Source organism: Cryptomeria japonica, chromosome 11, assembly GCF_030272615.1.
Source record: "Cryptomeria japonica chromosome 11, Sugi_1.0, whole genome shotgun sequence".
Lineage (NCBI taxonomy): Eukaryota > Viridiplantae > Streptophyta > Pinopsida > Cupressales > Cupressaceae > Cryptomeria > Cryptomeria japonica.
In genome coordinates, this window is record NC_081415.1 from 30,927,954 (window position 1) to 30,941,671 (window position 13,718).

The following is a 13,718-nucleotide window of genomic DNA, read 5'->3' on the forward strand; positions in this document are numbered from 1 at the left end:
CGATTCTAGAGGGATAAAAAATTGATAAAATCAGCCAATCTTCTAGATTTAGGCTATTAAATACAGTTATAATAGTCTCCCAAAATTTTGGGAAAAAAGCCGAGGACCGTGGCAAGAACGCACATGGTCCGACCAACTTTTTTGAAATTTTCAAGGATGATTATTATGATGATTTTAAAGATAACCCCAAAAAATTGGCAAATTTTACGATCTCTAGATGGGTGAAATGAAGGTGCAAATGTAAAAATAGGACCCTATTAGGGTTTTGAAAAAAAAAGAGGAATTGAATTGTAATTTTGAAAAGGGTCAAACCTAATGGATAGGGACACCTTGGAAAATGTTTAGAAATCTAAATTGGAATGAAATTGATTTGAAATTCACACAAAATCCAATTAATTTTAAAAATTAGGGTTTGATGACCTAACCACTTAATTTTGAATTTGAATTTTGGGAAAAAGGGGGACATTGAAAATTTGAATTGCAGGATTGTAGACAAATCTGAGAACAATCAGAAATCTGATAATTAAGTTGAAATCCAATTTTTGCACAAGTTCAATATGAGTTTTGAAAATTAGGGTTTTAACAAGTAACCTCTTAGTTTTATAAATTTTAATTGCAAATTGAACAAGACAATGAGGAAATTGTATTTGACAATCAGAACAATTTTCAGATCTAAAATAACTATAAGAAATTTTTACAAATCACAAGTTCAATTTTAATTTTAAAAACTTAACCACTAAGTTTGCAGAAATTTGAAACTTGTAAATGAAAAATATGCAATGTTGTTCAAGGAAAGTATGCAAGATGTCGGGTTCACCAAAATGTAATGGTGGAAAAATGGTGAATGATAGATCAAGAAGGAAACTACCCTTTCCCTCAAAGAGAGATGAGAGCTTCACTATCGATTACCATTCAAACACTTTTCACCATGGTACATTAGAAAGAGGAGAGGATAAATCACTAGATTCAATTTCTCCACACCAAGATGGTAGATTGAATTCTGAATGAATTGGGAATGTTAAGTTGATCCCATCTTCCTTGTTTGAAATGGAAAGGAAATTGATTGAATTATGTAGTACAAAAGTGACAAAGAATCAATTATAACTTGAGATCTGAATATGGGATGAAGTTGTGCACCTGGATCTGGCAGTAAAATTTTGAGACAAAGTCGCCCTACGAATTTGAGGAAAATTTGTCCAGACTATGGCGAGAACGTACATGGTCCTCTGAAAAATCCGCAAAATGAAAAGGGTTTTTCCACCTCTGGAAATGGAGCCCGAATCCAAAAGTATAGCTATGCACCTACAACCTACACATATAAAAGAGAGGAAAATGGGTTAGGAGTGGGGGTTTTCCTTTAGGTCAAACCCCAGTTTTGGAATTAACCAAGTAATGAAAGAAAGTAGTTGTAAATGAAAGACTGAATTGTAAATCACCTCAAGGGAGGTTGTACTAGAAATGTTGATAGAAATGCTTGTGTGGAATTGAATGTTGAAATCAATATCCTCTTCAATGGTTGAATCCTTGATTTGAATGCAACACCTAGCCTTGAAGGGAGGCTTGAGAATGCTCAATGCTGGAAAAGAATGCTTGAATGCTTGATTGCTTGTGAATTCCCCACTTATCTAACTTATGAAAATGAGAGGACAAATTCCCCCTTAAATACATGTTAGTGGATCTGAATTTTGTCACGGGTTGACATTGGGGGAGTTTCTCGCCCGAGGCACAACCAACAATGCAACCCTAGGAAGGGTCTTGCCCCAAAATAGGGCAGGGATAGGGGTGCCATGCCCTTTTCTTGGGAGGAAAATGGCACTACGCCCCTATCCAAGGGGGGATATTGGTGCCACATCCCTATCCTATCCCTTTCTCCAGGGTAGAGTGTAGACGGGGTGATGTAGAGGCCAAGGAAGAAGCTGTTTGCGCAAGCTGAGCAATCTCTGATCTTCGATCAGGCTAGAGGATTCAAATTCACATGTGTGAGGACCCTAATAAAGTAAAAAATTACTAGGGTCACAATTTTATGATGCTAAAGTATGAAAGTTTTTGAGATGCATGTCGTTGATTGGATTTTTTAGTGGTTCTCCTTCTGAATTTTCTAACTCATATACCCCAGACCTGAAGACTACAGTAATGACATATGGACCGAGCCAATTGGATTCAAATTTTTCCTTATATTCTCTATTTGGTTGATTGTGAGGATTTTATCTAAGAACAAGATATCATACCTCAAATGTGTGAGGTTTGACTCTATGATTGTAACTTTTGCTCATGCACTATTGATATGCTTTAAGGTTATTGTAGGCAGCTTGTCGCTTCTCATCAAGTACTTCCAAGTCTTGAAGATGTGAGATCCGGTAGTATTCATCAATAATCAAATTATGCAAGGAAACTCATAGGGATGGTAATTCTACCTCAATAGGAATGATAACCTCTACTCCATATACAAGCGAGTATGGGGTTACGCCTGTAGGAGTTTGAATGCTAGTTCGATATGCCCATAGTGTTGGATTCAGATGAATGTGCCAATCATGATTGACATCATTGAATGTCTTCTTGAGGATCCTCAATATGTTCTTGTTTGAGACTTTTTCTTGACCATTTCCTTGTGGGTAATATGGGGTGGAGAAATAGTGTTGGATATGAAACTTCTCACAGAGTTCATGGACATCTTGATTTTTTAAAGGAAGCCTATTATTTGTGATGATGGACATGGGTACACCATATCGATATATGATGTAGTTTAAGATAAATGAAGTGATTTGCTTGTCAGTTACTTGGGTAAGTGGAACAACTTCAATCTACTTGGTGAAGTATTCTATGGTGGTAATGATAAAGTTATGACCATTGGATGAAGATGGATGGATTGTACCTACAAGGTCCAAATCCCCAACTACAAAAGGGCCATGGTGTTGTGATGGGTTGCAGTTCTTGTATTGGTGCATGTATCATATCTCCATGAACTTGGCACTTCTTGCATTTTCTGACAAATTAGTAGGATTCTTTTTCAATGGAGGGCCAATAGTATCCTGCCCTCATGATCTTTCTAGCCAATGAAGGGCCACTTGAATGAGCCCCATAGATACCTTCATGTACTTCTTCCAAAGTTGTGGTCACCTCACCTTGCTCTAAATATCAGAGGAGAGTCCCATCGAGACTTCATTGATATAGGGTATCGACAATGATAGTGTATCGGGCAGATTGGCATATGAAGGTTTTTTGTTGATTGTTTAATTGGTTTGGTGGAAGGATTTGATTATGTAGGTAAGTGTAAAACTCACCATACCATGGGGAATCAGGAATGATGAGTTGACATACCATCTAAAATTTTAGGATATCATAAGAGGGGATCCAAAGCTATTCAACTAAGAACTCATAGCGTGTTGAATTTTGTGGAAGATTGAGGAGATGCTATTGTAGCCATTGCATTTATAGCTCTGTTCTGATCTTGAGGGATCTGTTCAAAAGTGATAGTTGTAAATAATTATTTGAAACTATCAACCATTTTATTGCAAGGAGTGAGCTTATCATCCTTAGTTTAGTATTCATCATTGACCTATCGAGTTACCAGTTGTGAATCATCATAGACTTGTAGCTCCTTTAAATTACATTGTACGATCATTCTTAGTCCAAGGATCAAGGCTTCATACGTTGTTATGTTATTCGTGCATGGGAATGTGAGCCTATATGATTTTGGAATGCTATCACCTTGAAGTGTGATAAAAAGAATGTCACCTCCTGAACCGTGTCTAGTGTATGATCTATCAAAATATAACTTCCATTGTTGTGTTGGCATGACTATGAATATTTCCTCATTTGGAAAATTTGAGATGAGTGGATGGTCTCCTATGAATGACACTTCAACCAACTGATCTACAATGACCTTCCTTTTGATTTCTTTTTGGTCCACATACTCTATGTCAAATTCTCTGAGAATAGCTCACTTTGCCAAGTGGCCTGTTAGTGCCACTTTATTGAGTAGGTACTTGAGTGGATCAATCTTGGCAATGAATTGTATCTTGTGTGTCAACATTTAGTGCCTTAGTTTAGTTGCTGCTAAAATCACTGCTAGACAAGCTCGTTCAATAGGGGTATAATTGAGTTCATACCCAACTAGTGTCCTGTAAATATAGTATACTGCACATTCTTTGCCTTTTGCATTATGTTGTACGAGTAAGACTCCTAAGGCCGTAGTTGTAGCTGATATGTATAACAGTAATGGCCTATCTGGAGATGGTGGTGCCAATAATGGCGACGCCATTAGGTAGTCCTTTAACTACTAGAATGCTTGTTGACAATTCTCTTCACATTTGAATCAAACATTCTTATGGAGTAGATGTGTGAAGGGATGTCATTTGTTGGACAATTGTGCAATGAACTGCCATATTGATTGTAGCCTCCCTTGTAATTTCCTCAACTGACTGATATTTTTAGCTAGTGGTATATCTATGATTATTGTTACCTTTGAGGGATCAACCTTAATTCCTTTATTTGAAATAATGTATCCTAGGTGCTTCTCAGAGGTTACTCCAAAGACACACTTCTTTGGATTAAGTCAGACATTATATTATTCTAGTATGGTGAAAATTTTGTCCAGTATTGACCCTCTCTTGTTAATGATTTAGCTAGTAAATCATCCACAAAATCTTCCATTAGTGTATGCATCATGCTGTAGAAGATGATACTCATTTTCCTTTGATACATGGTTCCTGCATTCTTGAGACTGAATGACATCACATTCAAATAGTATGTACCCTTTAGACACTTAAAAATAATTGTTTTAATTATTTTTAATTCCTCACATAATTAATTAATTAATTATGTTAATTCAAATTCCTCTCAATATTAATTAAATATAATTAGTATTGTCACTATAGCATATGATTTATTTATTTAATAAATCAATCCCTTTCTTTATTCTTCTAAAAAAATCAAATCCTCACAAATCTTCCTCTTAGCTAATTAATTTCAAATCATCTTCTTAATTCTTTCTTCTAGAAACTCCCTAAACTCACTTAACATTATTTTTCTAATTTTTTATTCCCTCCACTCATTCTCTCTCCTAGTCAAATTCTCCTACAAATATTAATCCCACCTAACATTTCCTCTAATCCCCATCTTAATGAGTCGTTAATGGTTAATCATCATGATTAGTCACAAAGTCAACTCTTTGTCCTTTTCATCCAGCCACTAGCTTTAAATGCTCTTTTCCTAGGTGAATGTAAGATTTTCGAAATCACACATTCCTCCAGGAATCCCCTCTCCCAAAGAATTTTTAATTTCTTTTTATTCCTCCAATCCCCATTATATCCCTTTTTGGAGAATTTTTAATAGCTCCAATGCATCTTGTGGACTGTGGAGATATGAAATGCCTTTAAGGCATATTTCTTGGTCTCCACACCCTCTCTTGGACCTTGTGTGAGCTCACAAGTAAATTTTAGCCCTTCAGCTTGAATTCATCCTAGCCATCCGTTTTCCTCTCCTCTTCTTATAAAATAGGGCTCCATCCCTTCATTCAAAACATCTTGAAATCCAGTAAGTTTATGCTACCCTTTTGAGCCCAGGAAATCATCTTGGCAACTTGATCATCTCATCTTTATCATTTTTCAAATCCATTCCATTTGTGCACAACATTGGAGAGCCATCCACATCTAGCAATCAAAGGAGCACATCAAGTGGAGCATTATCAAGGGGCGCCTTCACTTCATCAAGCTCAATTCAAAGGAGAAGGTAAAATAGCAAGGTGAAATAGTCTTTTAATGATATTTTAGCATTCTGCATGTTTATTTCATTATGTTTTGATCATTTGACCTTCAAATCTATTTTTCCCTCTTCATTTTGGCACGCCCGGTGGGACCCACGTCCCTAAGAACTAATGTTTTTTATTTAGGTTTTTGTGAGTTGTGAGACTTAGGTTCCAGAATAGCGTGAATACAGAAAAAAAAAAAAAAAAACAAACTTTTTTGCAGGTTCCAGAATAGCAGCTTTGTATTTCTGCGCAACAACTTCTTTTCTATTTCTGTTTCATTTTTATTTCTGTTCTTTTTCTATTTCAGTTTCAGTTTCAGCATGATAGCTCTGCGATTAGCGCGAGTGTTTTTGTGGAAATTTGAATTCCTGTTATCCGATTTGTTATTTGCTCTGTTATATGCTCTATTTAATTATAATCTGTGTGAAAGTAGGAGAGTATGCTCTTGTCTATATAGATAATCAGAAATCTAGACCATTCACTTTTCTATTCTATTTAGCGCGATTGTATGCTCTAATCGCAGGAAAGTGTGAAAATAAGAGAGTATGCTCTTGTCTATCTAGACAATCAGAAATCCAGACCTTTGACACTTTTCTATCTGTTTAGTGCTACTGTCTGCTCTGTTAATCTGTTTGAAATTTTTAGGTGCTAACTGTAGTCTGCATTTCTTTTTTTTTTTCATTTCCTGTTATCTGCTCTGTTTAAATATAATTTGTTTGACCATAGGAAAGTGTGAAAGTAGGATATTATGCTCTTGTCTATCTAGACAATCAGAAATCCGGACCTTTGACATTTTTTTTAATTTTTTTTATTCTGTTAAATTTAGGGTTTCTGCTCTGTGAAATCTAGGGTTTCTGTCTGCTATGTTAAATCAAGTAAACTTCTTTCTGTTTTTTCAGCATATCTTCTTTATCTCGACTCCATTTTCCTCCAAACTTCACCAGATTCTCCACATTGCCATTTTCCACATTTCCTTCCTTGGGGGCCTTATCCAAAAAATCCACTTTTTGAAGCCCAAAATCTCATATTTCTCTATTTTTAGGGTTTGTCATAACTCCTTCCCCTTTTATCCAATCACCTCCAAATTTTTCTCATATTATCCATCTCCAACTTTTGCTTCTTTGTCCCTCTTGGACAAATTTTCCCATTCCTTCATCTCTCCTCCAAAATCCCCATTTTTCGCTTGCCTATCCCTTGGAAAGTGGCAAAAACCTAGTCAAACCCCATTTACCCATCAAAGCTTTCTTCAAATCCACATTTGTCATTAGTAAAAAAGTTTGTATTCATGTTTTTCTATTCATTCCCAAAAAATTAAAAAAAAAATAATATTTTTGTCATTTTGTTGTTTTTTGTAGAACGCTTGTTGAAGACTCTATTTTTCCAAACTACTAATCAAGTTGTTTTGTAGGATGCTTTTTGAAGACTCCATTTTTCAAACTACTAATCAAGTGGTTTTGCAGGTTGCCTAGCCGATTCAACCAAATATTGTGCATTTATTTAAATTAGGCACCTAGGTATTAATTAAAATGGAATGAACCATTGTCTTATGTGTCTTTAAGAAAAGCATAAAGGTAGGAAAGTATGCTCTCATCTTACTAGACGATCAGAAATCCAAACCCTCCAACCTTTTTTTGTTTGATTGTGTGTTTACCTCTAGCGGGCCTACCCTCCCAACTTGCTCTTTGAGAAGGTAAGAGGGGAACGACCCAAGTGAGTACACCCGGACTTGGGGTTCCCAACTCACTATAATAAATAGGCCATTGACTATGAAAGGGTTAATGGTTGGGGCTATATGAGAGTTCACTCTCACATTGGGTGCCTAAGAGGATTCTAGAGATTTCAATCACGCTTGTGTGACTACTAAGTTCTTGGTGCTTCGTTGGGCTATAAGCCTCAATTGTGCTTGCGCAACTTCGAAAGGTAGCTCCTAATGGGAAGACTTACTAAACACCTTGTTCATAGTGGCCAAAAACCTTCTAGTCATTGGTATAGGAGGTCGGACCTCTGAAGCGGCCCATATTCTTATGGCCCTTAGTAGAGACACAAAGTTCGCCATGAGGAGTTTTCATGGGAATTGATGCTTGGCTGCCCCAAGAAGTGAGTTCCATGGAAGGGAGCTAGTGGGGTCAAGCATCTAAGTGTCTGCTCTGGGTAAGCGTAGATGGAAAACCAATTGGGATTCAACGACTATTGTCCTTGCCAGCCTTAAGAATGTTGTATATGAGCATGAGTGTCTTTGATATAATATGCATTTGATCGCTGTGTTTTTTTTGTTTGATACATACTTGCCAAGAGTAGACTAAAAATACATCACTATCCCCAAACACTTTGCAAAAATATTTTTCAAGACACAAACAATTGTCCAAGTCATTACCCACACAAAGTCTAAAATTGCGTCAAAACTCTGTTCGTCCCATTTTTCATAAGCCCAAGAGAGAAGCTAAGAGTTTATCCTCTACATCAACATTCAAGTTTGTCCTTTGAAACACCTATTATCGTTCAAATCAGGGTGGTCATATCCCTTCATACAACTTGCCATTCAAATCGATCCTAGTTATCAAGTTTCTTCTAAACCATCACTACCATACCTTCTTCATCAATCATCCTCAAATTTCTTAAATCCTTTCATCCTCAATTTTCTTAAATCCTTTCATCACAAATTTCTCAAGTCCTTTTATCACAAATTTCTTAAATCCTTTCATCATAAATTTCTCAAGTCTTTTCATCCTAAAATTTCTCAAATCCTTTCATCACAAATTTCTCAAGTCTTTTCATCCTCAAATTTCTTAAATCCTTTCATCACAAATTTCTCAAATCTTTTCATCCTCAAATTTCTTAAATCCTTTCATCACAAATTTCTTAAGTCCTTTCATCCTCAAATTTCTTAAATCCTTTCATCACATTTTTCCTAAGTTTTCATCACAAATATTGTGTATGGTCGCAACTCGATCCCAAAAGAAAAAGATGGCTGAACAACAATATGGCATTCCAGAAATTGGTGTCCTATATGAAGATCCCACGCAAGATCATTCACAAAGTGGGCAGCCTAGCGATCAAGATCAAAGTCAAAATCTTGACATGGTTAACCAAGATGAACTTTGTTCGGAAGTGCAAATTTTCCTAGCAGATTCTTATAACCAAGAGATGATGGAAAAGTTTATTAAACACAATCCTACTGCACTTCTAAAAACTCTCCTTGAACATAGAGCTCAACTTCCACCTGAATTTAATAAATCCTCTCTCACCCAACAACCACAAGGAGACCTCGCTCCCACACAAAGTGTTGCACCTACTATTCAAACTCAATCAATTGCAGCCCAATCAATCATCCAGGCTCAATCAATGCCACCCACGGTACCTCCCATCATGGTCTCCATCCCACCTTCTTCCTCCTTACCATCCATACCACTATCAAATCTGATCTCATCCATTCTCCAACAAACTTCTATACCACCTCCTTCTATTCAACAACAAATTTCTATTCCACAAACTTCCCTTCCTCCCAACAATGTCGCAAATTTTATCCGGGCCGTATTCAATCCCGTCACAACAGTTGGCTGACCGCAACCAACTATCCCTCAAACCCCAGTGACATCGATCATCACATCCCATGTTTCCACCTCCTCATCATATCAATATATTGGTGGTGGTGCACCTTCTTTGGTTCATCCAATTCTTGGGGCAAGTACAATTCATCAATATCAAAGTCCACAACAAGACCTCATCAAGGAAATTCAAGACATGAAGAATATCATCAAGAACATGAAACAAAGGACTAATAAAAGGAAAACTTACTTGTTCGAAGAGTTTTGCCCTTGTCCTTACGACCTGTCTATATCAGTTGCACCATATCCCCTGGGATTTGAGATCCCTAAATTCACCAAGTATGAAGGCAAAGGAGATCCCCACGACCATGTCCAAGAATTCCACATTTTATGCCAAGAAGTCTCCTATAGTGACCTTTATCTTCGTAGACTCTTTCCCAAGAGTCTCACGGGAGATGCCTTGGCATGGTTCTCATCTTTACCACGAGGTTCCATTGTCTCTTTTCCAGACTTGGTAGAAAAATTTGTGGCTCACTATGCATACAACATGGGTAATGATGTATCTATGATGGACTTATGTAATACAAAACAAAGGCCCGAAGAAACCTTCGCCAATTTCCTACAAAGATGGCAACATCTTATCAAGAAATTCCAGTGGGACATGCCAGAACAACATCAAATTGAGCTATTCCAAAAGAACTTGGTGCCTGAACTTTCAAGACCTTTAATATCTCAATATATCAAATCCTTCCAAAAATTGATAGATAAGGGCCTCGCCCTCGAACATGTCTTGTTGGAGGAAGGAACCTTGAAACATTACCAGAAATCAACACAAAGTTCTTCCTCTTATTATAATGACAAGCCAAAATTCTAGTCCAAAAACAAAAATGTGGTCAATGATGGTATAATTGATGCAAAGCGGGTCCAAACCGTGGCCGCTCCCCCAAAATCCACCACTAACAATCATCAATTCAACAACCAAAATCAATCCCAAAAACCTCACAGCAATGTCTCAATCTAGGGACGACCACCCCGATCAAATAATGGGACTCCAAGAGATTTCACTCCTCTGGCTGAGCCTATTTAAGTGGTGTTTCAAAAATTTGTCCAAGCAGGTATAGTGGTTTTTCCAATCACTCGCCCGTTTGACTCCAATCAACCTAAGCCAAGATGGTATAATGAAAATCAGTATTGTGAATACCATCGTATCAAGGGACATGATACACGAAAGTGTATGAAACTGAAGATCTACATACAAGATCTCATTGATAGAGGTGAGATTGAGATAGCAAATACAAAACCTAGTAATAACAATGACAAAATCAAAATGTACCACGAACCCTTCCCGAAGCATAAAAAAGGAAAAGGTTCATCATCTAACGCAATGGGTTATGACTACGCTAATCACATAACCGGTTTTGATTTTTTGGTAGGTCACATTGAACTTGCAGATAATAATGTCAATGTCATAACCATCCAAGGAGTTAATCCTCCTTCTTCCCAAAGCAGACCAAATCCTACTCGGATAGTCATTCAAGGCGCCACGCCTTCCACCTCCCATTTCATGAATGACTGTAATGCAACTACATGCCGAGGAAGAGTCACCATCCAAGGAGTTCCTCCCCCACCAAACCCCCCACCCATGTCTTCCATTCGCCGATATGACCTCCTTGATCAACTTGGGAAGACACCCACGTAGATCTCCATTTTGGAACTTCTCAAGATCTCCCCGGTCTATAAAGAAATTTTGGAACAAGCCCTTCTCCAATCATGCATTCCAGATAACATCAACGCCACCCAATTCCAAGCCCTCATTGGAAACCTTGCTGCCCAACAGCACATTGTATTTAACTCCAAAGATGCTCCCGCAGATGAAGACCATAACAAACCTTTGCACATCGAAGCTCTTATCCACAAGCACAAGGTCAAACGTATCCTAATAGACGGTGGATCCAGGCTTAATATGTGTACATAAAAATTAATAAAACAATTGGGACTTTCTAAGGATCTGATAGACACATCATGAAGGATCACAATAAAGGCATATGATGATGCAGAAATAATTTCAAAGGGCGTGGTCACCTTACCTCTTCAAGTGGGCCCCATTACAATTGAAACCCCTTGCCAAATACTATATCTTGACCTCCCCTACAACATTCTCCTCGGGAGGCCATGGATTCATTCCTTGCAGGTCGTACCCTCCACCTATCACCAATGCATCAAATTCCCCTATAACGAAAGAGAGATCACTATCAAAGGTGATCCCCAACCTTTTCAATATTGCAAACTATTAGAGGGGAAGCATCCGTATCATTGCCCACTAAATAGACCCTTGCCAATGCCTCCATCTGACACATCAAATGTTGCCTCCACATCATCCCAACTAGATAATCAAATCAAGAACTTGGACAATGGCTGTGGAGAATACAAATTGGAGGACGTGTTATTAATAAGCAACCTCCCTCTCTCTCCTAAGTCATTTGGCAAACCAAAAGAGATAAAAAAGGACCCAAAACTAGTTATGCAATGCCAAAACACCACCTTCCAGCAATGGGGCCCACTTGATAACGAGAGCCTCAAAGCAGATATCTCTTCATGGCTGTACCGGGAAGAACATGAAGATCCAACAAGAATATCCAAAGAAATGTACCCAAAAGCATTTGCCATAGTTGAAAAAATGGGTTACAAAGGACACGACCTAGGACCAAAGGAGAAAGCAAGAAAAACACCCATAAATCCTATCTCCTACAGATACAACAGAGGCTTGGGATACACCCCGGTGCCTAAGATTACTATCGTTGGTACCCCTTCTAGTCCTTCTTCGGATATCGAAAGCGCTGATGAAGAGGAATTCCACGAAATGCCTTATGAATATGAGAAAGATATCTTCTTAGACACTTACATCAATACCATCACCCCCGTAACCCCTCCCACTTCACATGAGCTAAATCTTGTCCATCCTGAACTCATTGATTGGGGCCAATGAGACAAACCCACTTTAGATATCTGCACCGATGATAATGCTCTCATTGCTCTCCTAATAGTGCAAAATATGGAAGATTGTAGCAGAATCGAGGGTATTCAACTACATAAAAAGGGATACTTTGGTAGTCAAGTCAATGCCCTTAGCCACAAAAAAGATAATAAAAGAAAAAGATATGATTCCTTAGGTGAAAACCTCCCTAAGGCACCTTTGGATGAACAAGAAATAAAAACAAAGGGTGTATCTGAAAGTGAAAACCTGGAAAAGGCACTCGACGAAGAGGGATTTGACCTCCCTACCATTGGTTACCTTCCACAGGACAAATCAAATTTGTTGGTAGAAGAAATAGACAGCATCAACATGGGCACTGAGGTCATTCCAAAAAATGTGCTCATTGCCAAATCCCTCACAGAAATCGAGAAACAAGATTTCATCAACTTCCTTACAGAGATAAAAATCAATTTTGCATGGTCCTATTCTGATATGCTAGGGTTGGACCCTGCCTTGGTGGTTCACAATCTCGCCGTCCGCCTAGATACAAAACCTATAAAACAAAAATTGTGCAAAATGCACCCACATATTGCACTCCTGGTCAAGGTAGAATTCCAAAATTTGTTAGATGCAGAATTTATCAAACCAATAGATTATGCTGAATGGGTCTCCAACATTGTACCTATCGACAAACTTGCTAGGGGCATCCGCATCTGCACAGATTTCTAAGATCTAAATATAGCTTATTCTAAAGATGATTTCCCACTCCCCAATATAGACATGATTATGGACCTTACAACATGACATGACATGTTATCGCTAATGGATGGGTTTTCTGGATACAACCAAATCAGGATAGCAGATGAGGATCAACATAAAAATGCATTCACAACACCATGGGGTACCTTCTGTTACCGGGTTATGCCTTTTGGCCTTAAAAATGCTGGAGCTACGTATCAACAGGCAATGACAACAATTTTTCATGACCTCTTACACAAAATTATGGAGGACTATGTGGATGATCTGCTAGGAAAATCTAAGACAAGACAACAACACATCCCCATTCTAAAATAGATCTTCGAAAGATTGGAAAAATACAAGCTGCGCCTAAATCCCAAAAAGTGTGTGTTTGGTATCACATCAGGAAAACTACTAGGATTCATTATTTTCCATAGAGGCATCGAGGTTGATCCAACAAAGGTAAAAGCTATTATGGAAATGCCTCTGCCAAAAACTCTCAGACAACTGCGCAGTCTCCAGGGAAAACTCCCATCTGTCAGGCGTTTCATTTCATAGCTAGCAGACAAGTGCCATCCATTTGCACACCTGTTGCGTAAAGAAAAAAAATTTAAATGGGATTGCCTATGTCAAAAGGCCTTTGAGAAATTAAAAGAATATCTAGCATCACCTCTTGTATTGATGCCTCCTGCTCCTGGAAAACCCCTTATTT